The sequence below is a fragment of the Mus caroli genome, chromosome 6 (assembly GCF_900094665.2).
Source record: "Mus caroli chromosome 6, CAROLI_EIJ_v1.1, whole genome shotgun sequence".
Taxonomy (NCBI): Eukaryota; Metazoa; Chordata; class Mammalia; order Rodentia; family Muridae; genus Mus; species Mus caroli.
The window spans coordinates 9979435-10003318 of NC_034575.1; positions in this window are offsets into that span (position 1 = coordinate 9979435).

Sequence of the window (23884 nt, forward strand, 5' to 3'; positions counted from 1 at the left end):
TTTTTGTTTTTTTTTTTTAAGACAATGGGGACTCTAAATGGAATTTGAGCTAGACAACTGGGCCAGCATATCTAGCGAGTGAGTGGCAGACATCTTTTGGATCACCTTAAGTCCACCCCTACTGTGGTAGCTAGAATGAGAATGGATCCCATAGGCTCATAGATTTGAATAATTAGTCACCAGGGAGTCACACTATTTGAAAGGATTGGAAAGAATGTGGCCTTGTTGGAGGAAGGATGGAGGTCACTGGGAATGAGACTTGAGCCTTCAAAAATCACATTCCAAGCCCAGAGACTCTTTCTTCCTGCTGTCTGCAGATCCAGATCTCTCAGTTACTTTTCCAGCAGCATGTCTGTCTGTGTGTAGCCATGATTTACACCATGATAACAATGCACTAAACCTCTGAAACTGTAAGCTAGCCTCAAAATAAATGGTTTCTCATTTTAGCAATAGAACATGGACCAAGTTACCTACCTCATGCTGGGACTAGGGGCACATAACATCATACTCGGCTGTTTATCTTGTAGCTGTTGGGAAGCTGGATCCAGGTCCTCAAGCATACTGGCTTAGCCCATTCTTTAAAGATGTGCAGTTCTTTAGTTTCAAATTTCTTTTTCCTTAGAAGCAGCCATCTGTTTCTTTGACTTCTTGCATTTTCTTTACTTTTGTCACATAAAAGCCCTTTAGGAGTTGGCAGAGTTTGTCTGGTTTGTATTACTGCAGTAGTATTATTGCACATATGCACAGTAGCTCAGCCACGTGCCACCTAGATGCCTAGAGGGACTACCAGTCATTTTAGCCTTTAAACATATGAAGGCCAAAGTTCAGCTCTTCAAATTGGGAGGTTACTCTATTTCTGTGTCATGGATTACTAATATAGTTAAAACTATAAATGTGAAGGTGCCATTTTCCAAGATTTTATTTGAATAAAGCTTCAGTCTGTCAATGTATATTTCATCTCCTGAGAAATTTACTGGGAAGCTTCACCTGTACACAGATCTTGTTAACCCAAGCCTATTGCATTCTCTTAGGTGATGTCATTCATATTGTGCCCCAACCTGCAGGGATAATCAGCGGGGACAGAGAGAGATAGAGACAGAGAGAGAGAGAGAGAGAGAGAGAGAGAGAGAGAGAGAGAGAGAGAGAGAGAGAGAGAGAGAGAGAGAGAGAAGAGACATGAAAATTAAGAGCAAGTCAATTATACTGATCAAGCTCTGAAAACTTTATTCAAGAGTGGCAATATAAGCATAAGCAAGAGGAGTCTCCAAGGGATGGGGGAAGAGCCCAGGAGCTCTCTGAAGGTCAGGTGACAATCTTCATCTCCTGGAACCAATGGTCACAGTGTCCTCTTTTCCTGCAAACATTCTCTTTTTTTATTAGATATTTTCTTTATATACATTTCAAATGCTATCCCGAAAGTTCCCTATACCTTCCCCCCGCCCTGCTCCCCTACCCACCCACTCCCACTTCTTGTCCCTGGCATTCCCCTGTACTGGGGCATACAAAGTTTGCAATACCAAGGGGCCTCTCTTCCCAGTGATGGCCGACTAGGCCATCTTCTGCTACATATGCAGCTTGAGATACGAGCTCTGGGGTACTGGTTAGTTCATATTGTTGTTCCACCTATAGGGTTGTAGACCCCTCCAGCTCCTTGGGTGCTTTCTCTAGCTTCTCCATTGGGGGCCCTGTGTTCCATCTTATAGATGACTGTGAGCATCCACTTTTGTATTTGCCAGGCACTGGCATAGCCTCATACGAGACAGTTATAACAGGGTCCCTTTAGCAAAATCATTCTGACATATGCAATAGTGTCTAGGTTTGGTGGCTGATTATGGGATGGATTCCCTGGTGCGGTAGTCTCTGGAGAGTCCATCCTTTCATCTTAGCTCCCAACTTTCTCTCTGTAACTCCTATCATGGGTGTTTTGTTCCTGATTAGGAGTAATGAGGTATCCACCCAAGAAGAGGTCTTCCCTCTTCTTGATTTTCTTGTGTTTTGCAAATTGTATCTTGGTTTACTGTTATGACCATGAATGTTCTCTCAGGATTGCTTATGTCAGCTACAAAATATCCACAAGGCCATGGCTGAGGCCATGGCTCCCGGCAATATTGGAGTATGCTCGTAAAACAAGACATTCCAAATACAGGTAATGTTTTGAATATACTTCTTAAAATATGTAAAATCTTGAATACATATTATTATTTGCTTTCTATTCCACAGTATCTTTCCCTTCCCCAAATTAGGAACACACTCCTAAAGTTCAGATAACTGAAGACATATGAATCAAATCTTCATATGAAGATTTTATAGAAATGTTTAATTGCATGGAATTATGTGATAATTCATGATCTGTTTGTAACTAGTGATGGAATTGTCTCATAATAGCAAATGCCTAATAGTAGAGGATTCATTAGAGGAGAAAAACCAAGGGCTAGGTGCTTAGTGGAATTGCACTTGTCTAGAATCTGAAAGCTCCAGCACAGAATTGAAAAAAGAATAATTTTTTTACAGTTTTATTTGTACATTTTTTATAACATAGTTGAATTATATCTCAAATCCTTCGCCACTTTAAAAAAAAAAGAAAACAGATGTTTGTCTCTGATTCCTTCAAATATTTGTTCATAAGTCTTTTCATGTTGATTTAATATCTCTGTCTTGATTTGTTTGTTTGTTTGTTTGCTTTTTTTCTCTTTTTTTTTCTTTCATAGAATTTCACTAATTTTTACATTCTCCCTGGACACAGATCTAAAGAAATATGATATTTATCTTTAAAATACAATGTAAAAATGAAAATTTTATTAAACAGAGTTATCACAAAAGTTTTGTAAACTGTTTTTATTATTTAATTAAATTAAAAAAAAAAGTCTCACTGTTCACCTTGAATCATTTAGGTCACATAAATCAATTATTTTGAAATTTCATAAATAATGAAAATGATCAAAATCCTGTGTTTTAAAAATTCTGCTCAGGTCTTCCTTATTTGATGGGGCCTCCTAGAATAAACCATTTGGTGTGTTGTTGCTTGCTGCTGTTCTTACCAGATCTCTGTATAAATAATCTGGTTGGTGCTCCTTGTGACTGTTAAGGGTCAAAAATAGTTGGCCTTGCATGAATATTACTTAATACCTGGGCCTCACATATTTAATAAGGTATTTTAAAAAACTCTTCTTTGGGTCATGAATGTAGGTAGATAGGAACTTATGGGAGCATCAAAACTAATTGATCACTGTTTTTAGATGAACAACTATGATTTCTGCTGCAGGGAGGACCAAGCACCATTTTTTACTCATGATGGAGAACCACAAACCCTGTTCCATGGTTATTCAAGAGAGGTCATCCACACTTGGTTATCAGCAACTCTACGACATTGGGAGAATCAGTCAACTATCTTATTTGAGGGCATACGAGACTAGAGGGTATCATAACAAGGGTATTTTCTTCTTTAGATTTTTTTGTTTTGTTTTGTTTTTCAATATAGGGTTTTTACATGTAGCCCTATATATCCTGGAACTTGCTTTGTAAACCAGGCTAGCCTTGAACTCACATATCTACCTGCCTCTTCCTTCGGAATGATGGAATTAAAAAAGGAATGCATCCCCACAACTGACTATGACAAAGGAATTTTAAATTTACATTAAAATATTTTATAATTTTAATGAAAAAAGTTTTCATTTTACAATGACCTCCATATATAGGTATTTGCAAGAAATTCTAGACCATGAAAATGATGGGAGAAGTTGCAAGGATGCTTATTAGAATTGTAACTGTAGAAATCTTGTAAAAAGTTTACTTAAAGTTTATTACATTTCCATTGAGCCAGAAAATCCTCAATTTAATGTAAAGAAATAATACGTGCTTGTATAGTGTTCACAGTATACTCAACACTCTTGAAGATATTTAATAGAATCTAGGTTTCAAGTTCTGAGAAGGTTAATTAGTTTTGGGTTTTGCTTCATAGCTAACACCTGGGAAGATGACTTGGCAAATGTGGTTTCAGGGTTAACAAATGTAACATGAAAATGTCATCTCCTACCCCTTCCTGCTGGAGTTTCATAATCCACAGCAGAACTTTAGTTTTCTATTTTAAGACCTTAATCTCTGGCAAAATTCAAATCCTCTCAGGATTTAGCATGCATGAAATCTGATGTTTGCTGAGAAGTCCCTACTGGAGGACACAGTGAGATGTTCCTCTAGTGTCTAGAGAAGAATTTGGGGACACTTAGCAGAGAGGGTTTCCATAAAACTGCTTTTTACTTCAGAAAGAATTCAAGATTGATTAGTGCAAATGGAAGAGGTAGATTTCATGAATAGGGGAGTAAATGTAGATATGAAAAAACTTAGGCCAATTGATTATTTTAGTTCTCAAAGACTGTTGGTCTTCTACTATAGCCAATAATATCCTATGTAAGGGTGGCTCAGCCATATACGTTTGCCTTCTCTCCATTTCATGTTCTTTTTGCTGTCAAAATAAGAGTAATCACTACGACAGAAATCAACTCACAACTCTTAATTAAATCAGAAGAAAATAATAATAATCCTTAACTGATTTAATATAATCTATCAAATATTTATTCACAATTAGTAGAGACAAAAAAAATCAATGCATGCAAAGTAAATGTATTCCGTATAAGCAAACTAGAGAGAAAAAAGCAAAGAATAATACCAGGACTGAGTAGAATTTGAATATAGTCGTTGGTAGGTTAGACTATAGAAAGTGACTAAAGAAGGATATACAATGCAATGGAACAATCTTGGAGACAAAAATTAAATGAAAGATGTTGATGCACAAATACATGAATAGAGAGCTTGTCAGGCAGAGGGAACTGTATGTGAAGAGGCCTTGAAGCAAGGGCATGCTGGGTGTGTTGCCTTAATGAGGATGCCAATGAGAGTGGAGTGAGGTAATCAATCATCAGGAGAGCTGAGGTTCATTAAAACAGTCAGGTCCTGAGTGATAGAATTTGGATGACCTTGGATTTACTTTGAAAATTATGGGAGGATTGGGATACATGAACTATGAGTCCATCTGCCTCTCTAGAACTAGATAGTGATGGCCAAAGGATGTGGAGAAAATAGCCTGCAGGTAATGAATGAAGGTAGAGCCAGAGACTGGTAACTATTGCAACAAATTCCTCTAGGCTTTTTTCCATTAATGTATTTATTCACTTTATTTCCAGATCACACAGCCGACCCCTTCTCCCATTCCCCTACCACCACAGACCCTCCCCATTTCCCCCTTTTCTTTTTCTCTGAGAAGAGGGATTCCCTCCTGCGTATCACACTGACCTAGCACATCAAGTCACTGCAAGAGTAGGCATAACCTCTTACTGTGATCGGAAAAGGCGGCTCAGTTAGGGGAGTGGGAGCCACAGACAGGTAACAGATTTAGGGACAGTCCCCACTCAAGTTTTTGGAGGACTCTCAGGAAGACTGAGTTGCACATCTGCCACATTTGTGCAGGGGAAAAGGGGGGTATATCCAGCCCATGGTCCTCTTAGGTTGGTGGTTCAGTCTCTGGGAGACCTCAAGTATTGACTCTGTTGGTCTTCTTGTGGAGATCCTATCCTCTTCTGATCCCTCAATCCTTCCCCAAACTGTTTCACAAGACTACCAGAGCTCTGTTTTGTGTTTGACTGTTGGTCTCTGAATCTGTTTCATAGGCTGCTTGGTGGAACCGCTCAGAAGACAGTTATGCTACAGTCTTGTCTGCAAGCATATCAAAGTATCATTAATAGTTTCAGAGATTGGTTCTTGCTCATAGGATGGTCTCAAGCTGAGCTGGTCATTGAGATTCCCTCAATCTCTGTTCCCACTTTGTCCCTGTGCTTCTTGTAATCAGGACAAATTTTGTGTTGAAGATTTTGTGAGTGGATTGGTATCCTTATTTCTCTACTGGGAATACTGCCTGGCTACAGGAAGGGAACAATTTAGGTTCCAAATACCCTCATTGCTAGAAATCCCAGCTAGAATAACCCCCATATACTCCCTGGAGTTTCCCCATTACAGATCTATGGCTTGTCCTAAACATGTTTCCTGTCTTCTGTCACCTAACACACACACATTACCATCTCTCTCTGCCACTAGCCCAATGTCTATTCAGTCTCTGGGTTCTCTCTTCTCTTTCCCCTGATCCTGATCTCCCACATTCTCCTCTCCATTCTCTCTTCCAACTAGTTTACTTTCTCCATGTTTGTCCAATGACTACTTTATTTTTCCTTTTGAGTGGGATACAAACACTCTTGCTTGGGCCTTCCTTGTTATTTAACTTCTTTGGGTTTGTGGATTATAGTGTGCTATCCTTGCTTTATGGCTAATATCAACTTATAAATGAGTACATACCATGCATGTCCTTTTGAGTCTGGGTTACCTCACTCAGTGTGGTATTTTCTAGTTCTATCCATTTGCCTGCAAATTTCATGATTTCCTTATTTTTAATGAATGACATTTTCTTTATCCATTCTTCAGTTGAGGGGCATGTAGGTTGTTTCCAATTTTTGGCTATTACAAATAAAGTTACTATGAATATAGCAGAGGACATATCCTTGTGGTATGATGGAACATCTTTTGGATATGTATGCCCAGGAGTGATCTAACTGGGTCTTAAGGTAGACTATTTCCAATTATCCCAGTAACCACCAAGTGGATTTCCAGAGTTGTACAAGTTTGCATTCTCACTAGCAATGAAGAAGTGTTTCCCTGGTTCCACATCCTCACCAGAATATGCTGCCCCTTGAGGTTTTGATCTTAGCTGTTCTGACGGGTTTAAGGTGGAATCTCAGAGTCATTTTGATTTGCATTTCCCTGATAACTAAGGATGTTGAACATTTCTTAAATGTTTCTCGGCCATTAACTAACTTGTTACATCAGACATTAGCAAGCAGGTACAAGAAAAAGCAGTGTGTTCCATGCTCAGGAAATGGCAACCACAATGATATCCATGCTTACCATAATCTATGCATCAAATACTGGAGGCAGAGATGGGAACATACTCTTTCAAATTATTTATGATAACAGACACACAAAGGAAAACTATGTATGTTTGTTTACAGTGCTGTAAACAATGTTAAAAAAATCACAAGAGAAGATAATTGAGCTGGGTCATAAAGTTTGACAGGAGGTAAAGCAGGAGAAAGAAAGAGCCACCTACACAGAAGGAATGACCTATCCTGGGCATAAAACATGGACATGTGCCATTTAAGGAATGAGGAGCGGTACACATAAAAGTTGAATCTGGGATGGGAGGAGGAAGATGATGGGAAATTAGTGTATTATGATAAAAATTCTATACAATTTTGGCAGCAATATAAGAAGTCATGCAGAGTTCAAATACAAAAAAAAAAAAGAATCATTTTTTAAAAACCACAAATAGCATGCCTCTACTGACAAAATACTTTCCATTGAACTAAAATTACACAGTCACATTTTGTTAACAGAGTAGCATGAAAACACTGGACAGCACCCTTTCCAGTGTGATAAAATATCATCATTGGTTCATCACTCGAAGTGTGTCAGGAACTGGGCAGAGAACGCTGCTCATGGTAGCTCATCAAGTCCTCACTAATGCCCGGAGAAGTGAATTATTATTGCAATTACTCCTTTTTAAAAACAGGGAAACAAATGGTTATAGAGTTTCTACAGGCTGCCCAAATTCATACATAGCTGGTGATAGCTGGTGATAGCTGGTGAGAGGCTAGGCTGGGCTCTCTATGAAGTACCAGTATGATTTCCATCCATTCTTGGGATGCTTGGATACTCTTCAATGAGCAGCACCAGTGGTGAGTGAATGATGTCTTCGAAGGACTGCTTGCATTTGATCACATCTTTTATGCAACAGGCTGGCCTAAATTATAATTTAATATGCCACAAATTAAAAAAAAACATAAATTATGTTCCAGATGTTAGGAATTGATTCATTTAGTGAGACATAAATTTACACATAAGTTATTTGAATTAGTATTTATCACTAGCTTCTTGGTTTTTTTACTTGTAAAACCTAGCATCCCAATTCACATTGCGTGATGTGTATGCTGTGTCATACAAGACTGAAAATGTTTTCTTTTGAATGATTTTTTTCTCTTTTATGTAAACTGATTTTATAGTTGTTTGTATAATTTGCCTACAAAAAGAGATATGCAATCCTGCTGTTCACTACAGATGAACTTTCTAGCCTGGAGGAATTCACATAAGAAAAGCCCAGGCTCAGGGAGAGAGGGCCAGGAGAAAAAATGATTCTCAGGATTTTGAATCCGATTGATATCAGAGACAGATGTAATTACTAACACACTGGAAAGTCTGGTATATGTCTCGTAAAATACATTCTTTATTAGCAAAAGAGAGAGAAAAAGCTAAAAATTTCTCCGAATTACTAGGTTCTGTAGAGAATTCTAGAATCAAATCAATATGAGGCTAAATATGAAGATAAGGATGAGATATGAGGAGATATGAAAAGGCAAACTTGGGGAAAGCCTCACCCCAGAGTTTGTCTGAAACCTTTTGTGGCAGAAGAGCTTAAAGTCTGTGTTAAAACATCTTTAGTAAAAACTCCAACTTTGGCTTCATCCTTGCTGCTCTGAAATTCTTTTCTATAATGAATCCTAGAAGCCTGGTTTCTATAATGACTCCCCAGCCACAGTCCCTAAATGATGATAGGAAGTCCTCTGGCTGCTGAGGGCAGCATCGTGGAGCTACATTCTGTTCCCTTGCTGCTGACAAAAGGTCAACTCTAAATGTTCCTAGGTCAGAGTTTCTAAATTAGGTTACTTAATACAGTCAGATTTCACACAGAAAAAAAAATTCCTAGTCTACTGGCAAAAGTTTCTCAAGATGATTCTTCTAGATAAATTTCTTTGAGCATCTAAAAAAATAAAAAGAAACATAGCATTATTTAGATTTAAAAAAAAATATTTGTTGAGGAGAAGAAAGTACACAGAGGAAGTCTAATTAGGATTTGCAAGAAATGGAGTTAAATGTTTAACTTGGATTAATTAATTGTTATTATTTTGTATTTCACTAAAATAATGAAGAAGAAAAGCTGTTTTAAAATGTTATTTTATTTATATGCCATTGCATAATTTATGACACTGCATCTAAAACAAGATGCATCATTGCTAAAACAGGTAAATCAGCAATATGCCAGTCTCTTACTGCATCCTGGTCATGCTGCCTCATCTTTCTTCAGGTATATACTACAATTACATCACCTTTAAAGCTCACTATATTCGTTATTCTGTCAAGAGTTAGCTCAGTCCTTTGGCGTTTCCAGCGAATCTCTCCATGGATCAAAGTCTCTGTCTTCTGCAAGGGGGAAGTTTCTTCCTGTCTTCTGTTGTACAGAAGTAAGCAGTAGTTTGCTGTCTCACTCCTCTTTTCTTTGGGGTTAAAACTGCTTCTGTGGAGGTGTCAGGCAAGGGTCTCTTGTAATTGTTCTCTTCTCCGTTGTTATGGAGATGGAACTGAAACTGATTCTTCCCCTCTTACTTTATCAAGCTTCATATCCAACAGCACAGCAAGCAATGGATTAGGTGACCTACTTAGATGCTCCAGCAGGAATTCACAGACTTCATTGTTTAAAGCATATGATTATGTGAATCTCCTCCTATGGTCTAGCTTTTCATTTCCATTATTTTTATATTTTCAGTGTGCTTCTGTTAACTGGATTCTTTTGGTCTAAATATTTGCTTCAGTTCCTTCTGTTAAAAACAAGTAGAAAGGCCACTTAGGACTAGAAGGTGAATTTTAGATTCATCATTTTCACCACAGCCCCCAAAGCCATAGTAATTCAAGGATACAAAATAGTGAAGCAGGTGTGGAGCAGAGACTGAAGGAAAAGCCATCCAGAGACACTCACACTTGGGGCTCCATCCCATATAGTCACCAAACCCAGACACTATTGCAGATGCCAAGAAGTGCTTGCTTACAGGAGCCTGATATGGATGTCTCCTGAGAGGCTGTGCCAGAGCCTGGCAAACACAGAAGTGGATGCTTGCAGCCAAGCAATGGACTGAGCATGGGAACCCCAATGGAGGAGTTAGAGAATGGATTGAAGAAGCTGAAGGGGTTTGCAACCCATAGGAAGAACAACAATATCAACCAACCAGACCGCCCCCCCCCATCCCCAGAGCTCTCAGGAACCACCAACCAAAGAGTACACATGGAATGACCCATGGCTCCAGCAACATATGTAGCAGAGGATGGCCTTGTTGGGCATCAATGGGAGGAATGGCCTTTGGTCCTATGAAAGCTCAATACCCCTGTGTAGGGTAATGCCAGGGTGGGAAGGTGGGATTAGGTGGAGGGGGGAGAACCCTCATAGAAGCAGGAGGAAAAGGGATGAGTTAGAGGGTTTCTGGAAGGGAAAATGAGAAAGGAGATAACATTTGAAATGTAAATAAAAATATCCAATAAGAGAAAAGAAAAACAAAACAGAACAAATAGTGAAGCAGGACAGAACAGTGTGCTAGTGTTTGCAGGGACTGCTCATGAACTTGAACAGTTGAAGGAATGGCTGGGGCAGTAAAGAATACATTTGTTCAAACTAATGAGACTTTGCTTCCTATCAGAAGTTGAAGTGAAGTATAGTGGAGATCCGCAGGTCTTCTGTGAATACCAGGAAATCTGGAGAAACCTGAAGACGTGGGTTCCATGTTTGACTCTCTGAAAGGTGTCATGGCTACTCAACTCAGAACCATATTACAGGGTTGGTGTTCCACTCTTCAATTTCAGAGTCAGCTATGCATGGTTCTATGGTGGACAATCTTAATTGTCAGCTACATGGGATCTAGAATCCACTAGGAGCAAGCTCAGGACATGTCTGTGAGTGAGTTTTTAGACTAGGTTCACTGACATGAGAGAGACTCACCCTAACTATGGACAGCACCACTGTAAGGGATTGGGTTCTGCACTAAATAAAACAGAGTAAGCCCTGAGTTACAGCATTCATCTCTTGCTGCTTCCCTACTGCAGGTGCAGTGTGCCTACTATTAGGCACAAATATTACTAAATATACAAATATTACTACTATATTACTCAACAAATATGCAGTTAGAACCATGAGTCCCACCATGTGCTAGCTTTGGTTGGTGGTTTAGTCCCAGGGAGCTCTGGGGTTACTGGTTAGTTTATATTGTTGTTCCTCCTTCGGGGCTGCAAACCTCTTCAGCTCCTCGGGTCCTTTCTCTAGCTCCTTCATTGGGGACCCTGTGCTCAGTCCAATGTATAGCTGTGAGCATCGACTTCTGTATTTGTCAGGCACTGGCAGAGCCTCTCAGGTGACAGCTATATCAGCCTTCTGTAGGCAAACTCTTGTTGGCATTCACAATAGTGCCTGGATTTCGTGATTGTTTATGGGATGGATCCCCAGGTTGTGCAGTCTCTGGATGGTCATTCCTTCAGTCTCTGTTCCACACTTTGTAACTCCTTACATGGGTATTTTGTTCCTCCTTCGAAGAAGGATCGAAGTATCCACACTTTGGTCTTCCTTCTTCTTGAGTTTCATGTGTTTTGCATATGGTACCTTGGGTATTCTGAGCTTCTGGCCTAATATCCACCTATCAGTGAGTGCATATCATGTGTGTTCTTTTGTGATTGTGTTACCTCACTCAGGATGATATCCTCCAGATCCACCCATTTGCCTAAGAATTTCCTAAATTCATTGTTTTTAATAGCTGAGTAGTACTCCATTGTGTAAATGTACCCCATTTTCTGTATCCATTCCTCTGTTGAGGGACATCTGGGTTCTTTTCAGCTTCTGGCTATTATAAATAAGGCTGCTTTGAACATAGCATGTGTCCTTATTACATGTTGGAGCATCTTCTGGGTATATGCACAGGAGTGGTATTGCTGGATCCTCCAGTAGTACTATGTCCAATTTTCTGAAGAACTGCCAAACTGATTTCCAGAGTGGTTGTACCAGTTTCCAATCCTACCAGCAATGGAGGAGTGTTCCTCTTTCTCCACATCCTCGCCAGCATTTGCTGTCACTTGAGTTTGTGATCTTAGCCATTCTGACTGGTGGGAGGTAGAATCTCAAGGATGTTTTGATTTGCATTTCCCCATGACTAAGGATGTTGAACATTTTTTTAGGTGCTTCTCAGCCATTCTGTATTCCTCAGTTAAAGAATTCTTTGTTTAGCTCTGGACTCCATTTTTAAATAGGGTTATTTGGTTCTCTGGAGTGTAACTTTTTGAGTTCTTTGTATATATTTTATATTAGCCCTCTATCAGATTTAGGATTGGTAAGAAGCCCTTGGTCCTATGAAGGTTCTATAGCCCAATATAGGGGAATTCCAGGGCCAGCAAACTGAATTGGGTTAGTTGGTGAGCAGGGGGGGCGGGGGCGGAGGGATAGGGGCCTTTTGGAGGGGAAACCAGGAAAGGGGATAACATTTGAAATGTAAATAAAGAAAATATCTAATAAAAAAGTGCTTACTATTATGTTTTTAATTAATCAATTACAAAAGTTAAATTTTTCCTTTAAAGCCATGTTTTCAAGTGAGTTTTCACAGAAACAAGGAAGGTAAGGAACGTAGATGCAAATCTTCCTGAGAGCAGCCTCACATGGAAAGCTAAGCCTTTCCTCACCCTCACCACTCATGGACCATTCGAGTAATTCGAGGACAGAGTCTTGTCCTGAAGAGGCTTTAGTTCTGCAGTTGGTTTTGAGTTCTGAAACCCTCATGGATCATGTGGTTTAGTGGAAACATTTAGACCAAGTGCTCCAACTTTTGTACTACTGTCCTTCTAGTGAGATGTTGTTAGAGGACGATTAGTGACATTTGGTTTTGTTAGATTATTTTGTTGTTATTGTTGTCTTTTGTTTTGTTGTGGTTTGGTTTTTTTGGTTTTCCTTTCTTCTTCCAAAACTCTACTTTTGGTGAGGGAAGGATTAGTCAAGATTATTGGTTCTTCTTGTATGAGTAAGTTTTTTTTGGGGGGGGATTTTTGAATATTGGGTATTTTTGAATTTAGAAATAGACTGATTATGATTGTTATTCTGAAATTCCAATTTTGACCTTAATTATTTTTCTCTACCTTGTAGTGATCCTATTCTGGAATGTGGAGACCCATTTTTTTTTAAGCAAATAGACAGTATTGTTTTGATGATTCTCACTGATTTAAAATGTGTACAGTTATATTGCCCCGTTACTGGCATTGGGAGGATGTCTGTGCATCTCATTTTACCTGAACTTTAAATATAAAAAATAAAAATCAATTTACCTCTTTTTCTTATTGTACTGGTGGTTCAAAATAAAGGACAATAGACAATATGCAAGGCTATTCACTTGAACAACATAAGAATGTCTTTAAGCCCTCAGTATAACAGTGTTTGTGTGTGTGTGTGTGTAAAATAAAAGATAAACAACTGCATGAATACATGACTATCTTTGAAGTAATAGATTAAAAAATATTAGATTGATTTGCATCTTTATAGACATTTGAATTTTCAATGGATAAAATCTTATTGACTCCTCATATGTAACATGCTTAGGTAATTATTCAAATGCGGTTAGGTTAACTACTGCTGCTGTGATTGCTTCGAAAGTAAGAGCCCATGCTCACAGGATGTGCTAGTGTCTGCTTGCCTTACTCTGATCTACTTCCCACTGTTTTCTGTAGATTGTTGTAGAACTGTACAGAATAAGGTGACTTCTGGCTTTATAAGACCTACTGAAGACACTGAAGAAAGCTAGGATCATAGAGATGGTGGGTGTTGCATCCCCTACAACACAAATTACTTATATTTCCACTGTCACAATAAATTTAGGAGCTGTAGGCCTTCCTCAAATCTTGACACTTAGTTGAATGCAGCTATCATGAAGAATACTGCTATGGCTCTAATTGCAATTAAGGAATTTGGAGGATGTCTATAGTATTTAAAGAATTTAAAGGATCCTGGAGATGAATTCAGTTCTTATAGTTTTCTCATAAAAATGGTAGAGTTGTTCCATTTCATCTTAGTACACAGTTTCTATATATAGGTATATATCAGATGGTATATACATGTGGCTAATATGTACAAGAAACTCTGTAGGTGCTATGAATACTGTTATGGAAAAATATTCAATTCTATTAATCTTCCTTAGAAATACAGAACCAATAGAATATATATGGAGTTTATTTCATTGGCTTACACCATAGGGGATAGGTGCAAAAATACACATTGTGTATAGAATCATTCTGTAAAAATATAAAAGTCAATGTCTTAGCCCAAGGTTAAAAGTCTAGAATACTAGTTCATTGATTTGCTGATATTCTCACACAAAAATACCTGCATTCAAAGTATTGAAGACAGTATCCTTCTGCCTATAAATCTCACATTCTAACATCTTTCTCTGAAATATTGATGTCTCTGCTTCAAGTCTTCACTCCCATGCCAGGTAAGTTGAGGCAGGATTAGAAGATGGTATATCTGGCAGAAAGAGAGAGGATTCTGGGAAATAGGAGCACAAGATTCACGCAGACCTTTGAGAAAGTCAGATGGATGAAACTGAGGGGAGCTTACTAACCATGTTGCACACATAGAGAATAAATGGGTTATATAAATTCTGAGCTAGTTGGAGGGAGAATAAGCCAAAGCTTATGTCCTAGGTATTTAGTCATAAATAATTATGTCTCAGAGTCACTATTCTGGGAAAAAAGAAGCCAGGTAGGACTATGTCCAAATTCATTTCCATACAGACCATTTTTGTTCATTGGGAAATTATTGACAATATCTATCCTTGTACCTTAATTTTATCATTACTAACCAACATTTCTTCATTATGTCATTATTGTGATAATTTATTATCATTGTAAATGTGACCATATACAGAATCACCTATCATGTGGTGAGGCATAGCTCTGGGTATATCTTTTTTGACCATTTCCAGAGAATTAATATTTGAGGCATAGCTGAGTGTAAAAGTCCTGACATAGATTCAGACAGCATCATCTGATAGATCAGTGGCCTCTATGGAAAAATGTTAGAAGAGGAACAAAATCAATGTTCAACCTTCCATTTCTCTGAACAAGTGTCTATTTCTGCTTCCATCTTCCATCACCCAAGATCATTAGACTCTATATTCTTTGGTATTTTTGTGTGAGAATATCAGCAAATCAATGAACTAGTGTTCTAGACTTTTAACCTTGGGCTAAGACATTGACTTTTATATTTTTACAGAATGATTCTATACACAATGTATATTTTTGCACCTATCCCCTATGGTGTAAGCCAATGAAATAAACTCCATATATATTCTATTGGTTCTGTATTTCTAAGGAAGATTAATAGAATTGAATATTTTTCCATAACAGTATTCATAGCACCTACAGAGTTTCTTGTACATATTAGCCACATGTATATACCATCTGATATATACCTATATATAGAAACTGTGTACTAAGATGAAATGGAACAACTCTACCATTTTTATGAGAAAACTATAAGAACTGAATTCATCTCCAGGATCCTTTAAATTCTTAAGTACTATAGACATCCTCCAAATTCCTTAATTGCAATTAGAGCCATAGTAGTATTCTTCATGATAGCTGCATTCAACTGTAGATGAAATCAGTTTCTTGTTAATTCTTTGAATTAACTTTAAAAGATAATGTATGTCTGTCCATTTTCCAGCTAATTATGAACAGCAACAGCAAATGTATACATTTTAACTCAAGACTAAATTATGCTATGGTAATGACATGAGTGCCGAAAAAAATGATATCTTCCAGAATTCTGATTCAGACTTAAGAAGTGGAATTTTTCCCCTTTGAATAGTGAGGATGCAGCTAAAAATTACTGGAGATAATTGGAAAAACTTAGGAGTAAAAATTATGTTAAAATCAGAATGGTAAAGCGGTAGCAGGTGATGGTGCTGAGAGATGTCTTTGAATGTTCCGCAGTAAGAAGGCACAGCCCTTAGTAATCTCTAGTTGACAGTAGAGGATTCTCACTCAGAATCTTTGCCTTTGCATTTGTCTCCATTCCTGCCCAATTTTTCAGTTTCTGTTTTTGTCAAGTTACCACAAAATTAAATTATCTAAAAGGAGGGAACCAAAATTGAGGAAAATCCATGTATAAAATTTAGCCTGCTGGCCTGTAGGCAAGCCTGTGGGAAAATGTCTTAACTAGTAAATGTTGTGGGAGGGAGCTCGTTGCATTATTGCATGAGCATTATTGCATATATGCACATATGTGGTAAAGGTGATAAATATTTAATGTGTTTAAGATGTTTGGTATATGTCTATTGTAAAATAATTACTATGGTTAAACTGATCAGCATAATCATCACCTTAAACAATTCCATTTTAAAGTTTAATTTTGTTTATTTTAAAAGAAAATTTAGCGTAGTTGCCCAGAATATGCTCATCTCATATAACTGAAACTTTGTAGCCTTCACCGATGTGTGTACATTTTTTCTTGATTCCAGCTGCTGAAAGCCACTGTTGTATAATTTGTTCCTCTGTACTTCGTTTAATAAAGTTTCAGGCAGAAGTGAGATAGTGAAATATTTCTATGTCTGCAGATCTCAGCATGTCTTAAGTGTCATAAAAGATAGAAATGACAATATAACTTTTAAAACCATACTAATACACTATCTATATAGCTAGATAGATAATATTTTCTTTATCCATCCATCCATCCATCCACCCATCCATCAATAGTTAAGTTTATTTTATGCCTTACTTACTGTAAAATAAATATTGCAATGAAAATGAGAGGGCAGATATATTTTAAGGGTACAGGCTCCATTAAACATGGGGTTATTAGATCTCTAAAACAGCTAACATTACATTGTGATTTTAATCTTTAATTTCTGGAGGGATGCTGGTTTTGAGTACGTTTAAATACCTCTAGTATTATATATAAAGACTACTTGTCTGTCTACTCCCAAAAACTCTTGTTAGGGTTCTTTGCATATTTTATATATATTCAAATATATTCAGTACATCCAGCTTTTTTTGCTTTAGGCTATTTCTTCATGCTTTACCTCTTGTGTTTTACAAGAGGGTTCTAGTCTGATGAATCTTTCTCCCTTTGCAGGTTATATTTATGGAATCATATAAAAAAGTCATTCTGTTGATCAATGTCAATAAAACGTTCTGCATATTTTCTACTTGATTTTCCTCATAATTTCCTGAATTCTATGGTACTCAAAGTTAAGCATAAAAGTTTTACAATTCAATGCTACATGAGAAAACATGTACCACTTGTCTTCCTGGATCTGGGTTACCATTCTCAGTTAAATTCGTTCCACTTATATCTGTTTATTAAAAAATTATAATTACAATTTTATAGCCAAATAAAGTTTTATTTACATAGAGGTACCAAGTATTTCTTAACTGTTTATCAGTTGAAGAACATCGTGGCTGTTTCTATGTCCAAAGTATTGTTCAGCAAGGAATATGGATGGACAAGGATCTCTGTAGCATAGAAAGAGAGTCTGTCAGTATATGCTCATGAGTTGTATAGGTAGTTAATATAGTAGACCTATTTCTAGATTTTGAGGAAGCACCACAGTGATTTTCCCAGTAGCTGCACTGGTCTGCACTCCTGTGACAGCCTGAAAATGTTCTCTGCTCCATAGCCTCACTTTTTTTTTCTTTCTTAATCTTAGCCATTCTAATTGGGGCAGGATGGGACTTCAAAGTAGTTTTAACTAATATTCCATGCTGCTAAGGATGTGTACAGTGATACAAAGTTTGAAAATATTTCTTGCCCACTTTTATTTCTTCTTGTGAGAACCCTCATAGTAGCACATTTTTTTTTTAAATTGGGCTGTTTATTTTCTTGGTGTTTAGTTTTCTGAGGTCTTTATATATTCTAAACATTAATCATGTCATATATAAAGCTGGCAAGATTGTCTCTCCAATCCTTGAGCAAATTCCTCTGTAGTACAGAAAAATTTTAATTTCATAAAATCCAATCTGTTGGGCTTTTCTATTTCTGAATAGATATGAGCAAAGTCATATCTAAAAAATCTTTACCTGAGCCAATCTTATTCTCTAGAAACTACAGAGTTACAGGTCTAAACATTAAGATTTGATTCATTTGTATTCAATTTGTGTGTGGAGTAAAATTGGAGGATAAACTTCCATTCTTCTACTTGAACATATCCTGTTTTTCCAAGACCATTCATTTGTTATAAACACTGTCATTTCTCCAGTGTGTCCTTTTTTTATTTTCATGTGTGTCAAAAATCAGATAGCGAAAAGGGTGTAGACTTAAATCTAGGTCCTTAATACTATTCCAGTGACCAGTACATCTTTTTTTGTGCCAGTATACTGCTATTTTACACTATGGCTATCTCATTTAGTGTTTTATTGCTGTGAAAAGACACTATGACCAAGTAAACTCTTATAATAGAAAACATATACTTGGGGCTGGCTTAAAGTTTTAGAAGTTTAGTCCGTTATCATCATGGTGGGAAACATTTCCAGGCAGACATGGGGTTGGAAAAATAGTTGAAACTTCTACATCTTGATCCACAGGCAGCAGAAAGGGGCTATATTTCACATTGGGAGTAGCTTGGGCATACATTAAAAACCTTAAGCCTACCTCCATAGTGAAACATTTCCTCCAATGAAGTGAGCACACCAATTTCAATAAGGCCATACCTTCTAATAGTGCCACTTTCTAGTGCCAAGCATCTATGGGGCCCATACCTATTCAAACACAGCACAATGGCTTGAGTGTGTAATATAATTTGAAATAGAAATAGTGATATAGTAATTATTAGTTTTCTATTGTTTAGGACTATTTTGTTGATGGGGGTCTTTTGTACTTATATATCAATCTTTAAAAAAAAATTAAATTTCTTCCTTGAAATCAGGTATTATGGTTCCTGTAGCTTTGACTTTCCTAACAGTGTCTACTATAGTTCAGTGTCTGTTTTAGAGCTTTGTTTTATACTTCTCTGGGAGAAAACATTTGCATTGATGAAGACTGTAGTGGCTTTGAGTAGTGTTGCCATCTAGCAACAGAAAGGCATCCTGAGTTCCCAATGTTAAAGAAAAATCTTCTAGCTTTCCATCATTGGTATGATGCTTATTGTGTGCTTGTTTTATGAGTCTTTTGCTCATTTGTGGCATTTGTCTTGCATTCATAGCATGTGGTAGAACTATGTCAGGTCTTGTTTTTGTCTCCCATTCTCCTCTTACTTTTAGTTTCCATGCATTGAACCGTCCTTGACTCCAGAAGATAAGTCCTAATGGATAAGACATACTTTGAATTTTGTTTTTGTTGGATATTTCTACAATGATGATCATGGTTATTATTACCTGCTATTTTCCTTTCCAAAGGTTTCCTTTTCTGAATTCAGGAACAAGATAAAACTCATGTTGTAAAATAAGATTGAAAGCTTACAAACTTTCCAATGTTTTTGAAGAGCTTAAGATTAGCACCAAGTCTTTAAATATATGGTACACTCTTCAATTAATTCATTGTCCTTTTCCCTCTTGTTGGTAGGTTATTGATGACAGATTCAGCATTACTCACTATTGTTCTACTTTAATACATGCATACATTTTTATGCAAATTCTGAGCCACTCACAATATTTTGTAATATTTATGAAAACTGATATTCTTTTAAATATGGCCAGATTTGAACAAACTTTAAAGAATGTAGTTCTCAAATCATTTTTCACTCTCAGAATCATTTATAAGCTTTAATGAAAATTCATACAAAGGAATCATTTTTAGAAAGAATAATATACTTTGCCTTGAATAGTGATAAATATTAAAAGAAAAAATAATATTTTCCCATACATTTTTGAGGGTTATATCATATTCTTTATGTTACTGACTTAGAGGATTGAGGCTTGTAGATTCATCTTTTACATTAACTCAGACTAAACTAGTTTTATCTTAAAGGATTGGTGATAGTTTGACTCCACGGGCAGATAAAGTTACAGATGGCTTTGTGTTTGTATAGTTATCTTAAATCCTTGTATGTCTCATAGATGTTGCTTTATGTCATTTTCCAACTATTTGGATTAGCTGGGACGAACATGAACATGTTTATCTCAATCAGAGTGGGAGGAATGACACAATTGCCAGACTCTATCTTCTACTCTCTGAAGACCTTGTTGCAGAGTTTCAAGCTAGCCTTGAAGCAGAGACTGAAACAGCAAAGTGATTATTTGACATATTGGTAATAACTTAACACACTGTGCTGTTCCCTGTTCTGTTGTTCATTTTCACTGTGAAGCATGATAAACATGATAAGCAGACAAAGATAGGCACACTGTTAACATTTACATAGTACAATACCTCAGGTCTTTGTCATGTATATCCTCAATGTTCCTTCCTTTGTCCATCATACAGGACTTAATGATAATAAGGGTTATTTTTATTTTAAGCAAGTGACACTGTGACAAATTCTTCCAAGTATTAGATATAAGTATGCATTTCTATACTCATATTCTTAATTTAAATTGAAGAGAAATGAGTACTAATTTATTGAAACCTCTCTTACTTTGAATCCCCTACTAAGGAAAATCATAACCATTGTAATAGCAAAAGCATTGAACTAGGATTTGTCTGAGCCACAGACAGTCATAAATTTCTCTTAGGTTTGATAATTTTATATAGGATTACATTTAGGACCCTTTGACAACCTTCACAGGATTTATTTCTATTTCTCTCAAGAAATACAAAAAAGAATACAACTAAAGTTATTTGTCAGATACAAACTAATATTTGAATTATATCTGCATAGAAGAAAAGGTAGTTTAGCTCATTGAAATTTAATGTGTATTTTAAGCATTATTTCATAAATTTAAAATATTTTATGAATGACATCTCATAACCTATCTCAAGAGACAATGGGGACACTGAGAAGCCAGAATTTTAAGCCACAAACCTCATTTTTTACCTGCTCCTAATGCCTACCTTCTAACTAATGATCCAGAACCGAAGCATGATTATCATTCAAGAGTGAGAGCCACAAATGCCCCCTATTAAATAAAATAGAACAATAAAAATCTAAATCCAAGGATGTAAACATGAGTATAATATCTAAACTGTGCTGAATTTATCACATTCTTAGGATAGATAATTTAAACCTAAATAGAGAAAGGGTTGATCCTGGCTCTGATGTTCTACACAGAATACAAAACTCAAGTTTAGCTCTTTCAAGTCTTACCTTTTGGCTGTGCCCTTTAGTCATGTTCAATGTTCTACTAAATTCTGGAGAGGAGTCAATTTGGCTGATTATTGGGTAACTCAATCAAAATGAATGATCTAGGTCTCAATTAGATGGACCCTAAAAATCTGACACATGGGCAGATTAATCAAAGACTCCTCTCCTTGGCCTTGGCTACATCAACATCATAATCATCATCAAACAGGAATTGATGCTTAAATGGAGTGGCAATCACTGATATATGGAACAGTAATGAATAGTGTAAGACATATCAGAGAGAAAACGTGGATGAGAGGTTAAAATTTTACCCCTTATCAAGGAAGAAAAAAATATTCCTAATAGCAGAAAGAAAGATGCTTCTGAGCGAAAAGAATTCTTTATAGTGTCATTCAATTTGCACATGGAGACAGGGCAAGCTTATGTCAAAATTAATCTTCTGATTTGTTCCCCTTACCCCAAGGAGACTTGTTTCTGAATACTATACTGAAATTCCCCTTTGGTTCACAGTGTAAAAGAAAGCTAGATTACCTATTTGTAAGGACATGAGTTAAGGGAGAGTTTTTAAATTTTTATATCCCTATGGCATGGCAAAAGAAGGGGCTCATACTTTGATTATGGGAAAAGAGGGAGACCCTGAACAATCTGCTATCCCCCATGGACCTCCATTCTTCCCTCACCTCTCCACCCATTCTCATCAGACCTGGACAGCCATAACCATACAGGTTAGCTTCCCTTTTCCCACCCATCTCCCTTGCTCGCTGAGTCCTCTGGGGCACCACAACTGCCCTGTGTAGTGTGCTATCCCTTACAGCCCTCTATTCTCCCACCACTTCTCCACCCAACTTTGATGAACTTGTGGATCCCAAACCGCCCAGACTTGATGATTTGGAGCCATGCAGCCCAAAGATACCCATCAGAGGATTGCCTTACCAGGACCATCGATGTTAACCCATCCCAATACCCAATAAAACAGAAACATCCAGGGAACAAAGCCTAGCTAGCTGAAGTCCTTCAGGAGAACAGAATCAACAAAATCCAGGGCAATATGACACCTTCAGAGCACAGCTATTGTACTACAGCAAGCCCTTCACATCCAAATACAAAAAGCTTAAGAAAATGACCTTAAATCCAACTTATAAAAATGATAGAGGCCTTTAAAGAGTAAATGAATAAATCCTTAAGGGAAATACAGAAAACTGCAATTAAATAGGTAGAGCTCTCTTAAAGATATGAAGGAAAATACAAGTAAACAGGTTGAGGAAATAAATTATTCAAGTCCTGCAAGTGGTAATAGAAGAAAAAAGAAAATACAAACTGAGGGAATCCTAGAGGCAGAAATCTAAGGGGAAAAACAGAGAAAACAGATACAAGCATCACCAACAGAGTACAGAAGATGGGAGACAGAATTTCAGGTGTAGAAGACATAATAGAAGAAACTGATACATCAGTCAAAGAAAATGTTAAATCTAAAAAAAAAAAAAAAAAAAAAAAAAAAAAAAAAAAAAAGAAAGAAAGAAATCCTGACACAAAACATCCAGAAAATCTGGAATACCATGACCTAACCTAAGAACAACACGAAGGTGAAGAGGAACAGCTCTAAGGAACAAAAAATATTTTCAATAAACTCATAGAACAGAATTTTCTGAATCTAAAGAAATAGATGCCTATAATATACAAGCTTATAGAACACCAAGCAGATTGTACCAGGAAAAAAAATTTTCCTGCCATGTAATGATCAAAACACAAAATCTAAAGAACAAAGAAAGAATATTAAAAAGCAGCAAGGTGAAAGGCCAGGTAACATGCAAAGGCAAGCCTATCAGAATTACACTCAGCTTCTCAATGGAGATTTTAAAAGCTAGAAGGGCCAGGACAAATATCTTGCAACCTTTAAAAAAAACAGAGGTACCAACCTCAACTACCATACTCCTCAAAACTCTAAAACAATAAATGGAGAAAACAAGATATTACAAGGCAAATCCAAATTCAAACACTTTATATCTATAAATCCAGCCCTACAGAAAATACTAGAAGAAAAACTCAAACCCAAGGAGGATAAATACATCCAAGAAAACACAGGAGAAAAGTAATTCCATAACAGCAAAAACAAGGGAAGCACACACACACTAATAACACCAACATCAAACTAACAGAAATTAACAATTACTGGTCTTTAATATATCTTAACATCATTTGACTAAATTCCCTAAAAAAACGGACAAAGACTAACAGAATACATTCAAAAACGGGATCCATCATTTTGCTGCATACAAGAAACATGCCTCAGCAATTAAAGACATTAGCTCAGAGTAAAAGAATAGAAAAACGTTTTCCTAGCATACAGACACAAGAAGCAATCTGGAATAGCCATTCTAATATCAAATAAAATATATTTTCAACCACAATTAATCAAAAGAGATAGGGGATGATTTTATTTTATTTTTCATTTATTTTTTTATTACGTATTTTCCTCAATTACATTTCCAATGCTATCCCAAAAGTCCCCCTTCCCCCCCCAATTCCCTACCCACCCATTCCCATTCCCCTGGCCCTGGCATTCCCCTGTACTGGGGCATATAAAGTTTGCAAGTCCATTGGGAGCCCTGTGATCCATCCAATAGCTGACTGTGAGCATCCACTTCTGTGTTTGCAGGGCCCCGGCATCGTCTCACAAGAGTCAGCTATATCTGGGTCTTTTCAGCAAAATCTTGCTAGTGTATGCAATGGTGTCAGCGTTTGGAAGCTGATTATGGGATGGATCC